The sequence below is a fragment of the Neoarius graeffei genome (assembly GCF_027579695.1).
Source record: "Neoarius graeffei isolate fNeoGra1 chromosome 18 unlocalized genomic scaffold, fNeoGra1.pri SUPER_18_unloc_1, whole genome shotgun sequence".
NCBI classification, from domain to species: domain Eukaryota; kingdom Metazoa; phylum Chordata; class Actinopteri; order Siluriformes; family Ariidae; genus Neoarius; species Neoarius graeffei.
Window position 1 is genome coordinate 1,255,001 of NW_026869982.1, and position 2,500 is coordinate 1,257,500.

General features: G+C 45.6%; 3 non-coding genes and 7 pseudogenes across 3 annotated transcripts; all 10 read right to left on the minus strand.

Moving 5' to 3' along the window:
• Positions 1 to 96: 96 nt before the first annotated feature.
• On the minus strand, positions 97 to 215 carry LOC132880111 (5S ribosomal RNA; annotated as a pseudogene).
• Positions 216 to 414: 199 nt separating this feature from the next.
• LOC132877547 (5S ribosomal RNA) lies at positions 415 to 533 on the minus strand. The gene has a single exon (XR_009653223.1). It is a non-coding gene; the product is annotated as a 5S ribosomal RNA (ribosomal RNA).
• Positions 534 to 655: 122 nt separating this feature from the next.
• On the minus strand, positions 656 to 774 carry LOC132878636 (5S ribosomal RNA; annotated as a pseudogene).
• A 117-nt stretch (positions 775 to 891) lies between these two features.
• Positions 892 to 1,010, minus strand: LOC132879793 (5S ribosomal RNA; annotated as a pseudogene).
• Positions 1,011 to 1,122: 112 nt separating this feature from the next.
• On the minus strand, positions 1,123 to 1,241 carry LOC132878529 (5S ribosomal RNA; annotated as a pseudogene).
• A 117-nt stretch (positions 1,242 to 1,358) lies between these two features.
• On the minus strand, positions 1,359 to 1,477 carry LOC132881116 (5S ribosomal RNA; annotated as a pseudogene).
• Positions 1,478 to 1,646: 169 nt separating this feature from the next.
• Positions 1,647 to 1,765, minus strand: LOC132877548 (5S ribosomal RNA). Its single transcript, XR_009653224.1, has one exon. It is a non-coding gene; the product is annotated as a 5S ribosomal RNA (ribosomal RNA).
• A 122-nt stretch (positions 1,766 to 1,887) lies between these two features.
• On the minus strand, positions 1,888 to 2,006 carry LOC132878293 (5S ribosomal RNA; annotated as a pseudogene).
• A 122-nt stretch (positions 2,007 to 2,128) lies between these two features.
• On the minus strand, positions 2,129 to 2,247 carry LOC132877875 (5S ribosomal RNA). The gene has a single exon (XR_009653537.1). It is a non-coding gene; the product is annotated as a 5S ribosomal RNA (ribosomal RNA).
• A 117-nt stretch (positions 2,248 to 2,364) lies between these two features.
• LOC132879794 (5S ribosomal RNA) lies at positions 2,365 to 2,483 on the minus strand (annotated as a pseudogene).
• Between the last annotated feature and the right edge of the window lie 17 nt (positions 2,484 to 2,500).

A 2,500-nucleotide genomic window follows, 5' to 3' on the forward strand; every position in this document is an offset into this window, starting at 1 on the left:
TGTGCCGTTTTTCTTGCCTTGCGATCAGAAGGAAAATTCTTGCCTTGCGAGCAGAAGGAAAATTCAAACAGATTTCTGCAAGAAGACAAAATAAAATGCTTACAGTACCTGGTATTACTAGGCAGTCTCCCACTCAAGTACTAAACAGGCCCAACTCTGTTTAGTTTCTGAGATCTGACAGGATCAGGCGTTGTCAGAGTGGTTTGGACGTAAACAACAGACTGGAAATGTGCGCCTTGCCTTGCCTTGCCTTGCCTTGCCTTGCCTTGCCTTGCCTTGCCTTGCCTTGCCTTGCCTTGCCTTGCCTTGCCTTGCCTTGCCTTGCCTTGCCTTGCCTTGCGCCCAGAAGGAAAATTCTTGCCTTGCGAGCAGAAGGAAAATTCAAACAGATTTCTGCAAGAAGACAAAATAAAATGCTTACAGTACCTGGTATTCCTAGGCAGTCTCCCACTCAAGTACTAACCAGGCCCAACTCTGTTTAGCTTCTGAGATCAGACGGGATCAGGCGTTGTCAGAGTGGTTTGGCCATAAGCAACAGTTAGTTGGAAATGTGCCGTTTTTCTTGCCTTGCCTTGCCTTGCGCCCAGAAGGAAAATTCTTGCCTTGCGAGCAGAAGGAAAATTCAAACAGATTTCTGCAAGAAGACAAAATAAAATGCTCACAGTACCTGGTATTCCTAGGCAGTCTCCCACTCAAGTACTAACCAGGCCCAACTCTGTTTAGCTTCTGAGATCAGACAGGATCAGGCGTTGTCAGAGTGGTTTGGCCATAAGCAACAGTTAGTTGGAAATGTGCCGTTTTTCTTGCCTTGCCTTGCGACCAGAAGGAAAATTCTTGCCTTGCGAGCAGAAGGAAAATTCAAACAGATTTCTGCAAGAAGACAAAATAAAATGCTTACAGTACCTGGTATTACTAGGCAGTCTCCCACTCAAGTACTAAACAGGCCCAACTCTGTTTAGTTTCTGAGATCTGACAGGATCAGGCGTTGTCAGAGTGGTTTGGCCGTAAGCAACAGCTTGTTGGAAATGTGCCATTTTTCTTGCCTTGCGATCAGAAGGAAAATTCTTGCCTTGCGACCAGAAGGAAAATTCAAACAGATTTCTGCAAGAAGACAAAATAAAATGCTTACAGTACCTGGTATTCCTAGGCAGTCTCCCACTCAAGTACTAACCAGGCCCAACTCTGTTTAGCTTCTGACATCAGACGGGATCAGGCGTTGTCAGAGTGGTTTGGCCATAAGCAACAGTTAGTTGGAAATGTGCCGTTTTTCTTGCCTTGCCTTGCGCCCAGAAGGAAAATTCTTGCCTTGCGAGCAGAAGGAAAATTCAAACAGATTTCTGCAAGGAGACAAAATAAAATGCTTACAGTACCTGGTATTCCTAGGCAGTCTCACACTCAAGTACTAACCAGGCCCAACTCTGTTTAGCTTCTCAGATCAGACAGGATCAGGCATTGTCAGAGTGGTTTGGACGTAAACAACAGTCTGGAAATGTGTGCCTTGCCTTGCCTTGCCTTGCCTTGCCTTGCCTTGCCTTGCCTTGCCTTGCTTTGCCTTGCTTTGCCTTGCCTTGCGCCCAGAAGGAAAATTCTTGCCTTGCGAGCAGAAGGAAAATTCAAACAGATTTCTGCTAGAAGACAAAATAAAATGCTTACAGTACCTGGTATTCCTAGGCAGTCTCCCACTCAAGTACTAACCAGGCCCAACTCTGTTTAGCTTCTGAGATCAGACGGGATCAGGCGTTGTCAGAGTGGTTTGGCCATAAGCAACAGTTAGTTGGAAATGTGCCGTTTTTCTTGCCTTGCCTTGCCTTGCGACCAGAAGGAAAATTCTTGCCTTGCGAGCAGAAGGAAAATTCAAACAGATTTCTGCAAGAAGACAAAATAAAATGCTTACAGTACCTGGTATTCCTAGGCAGTCTCCCACTCAAGTACTAACCAGGCCTAACTCTGTTTAGCTTCTGAGATCAGACGGGATCAGGCGTTGTCAGAGTGGTTTGGCCATAAGCAACAGTGAGTTGGAAATGTGCCGTTTTTCTTGCCTTGCCTTGCCTTGCGCCCAGAAGGAAAATTCTTGCCTTGCGAGCAGAAGGAAAATTCAAACAGATTTCTGCTAGAAGACAAAATAAAATGCTTACAGTACCTGGTATTCCTAGGCAGTCTCCCACTCAAGTACTATCCAGGCCCAACTCTGTTTAGCTTCTGAGATCAGACGGGATCAGGCGTTGTCAGAGTGGTTTGGCCATAAGCAGCAGTTAGTTGGAAATGTGCCGTTTTTCTTGCCTTGCCTTGCGACCAGAAGGAAAATTCTTGCCTTGCGAGCAGAAGGAAAATTCAAACAGATTTCTGCAAGAAGACAAAATAAAATGCTTACAGTACCTGGTATTACTAGGCAGTCTCCCACTCAAGTACTAAACAGGCCCAACTCTGTTTAGTTTCTGAGATCTGACAGGATCAGGCGTTGTCAGAGTGGTTTGGCCGTAAGCAACAGCTTGTTGGAAAT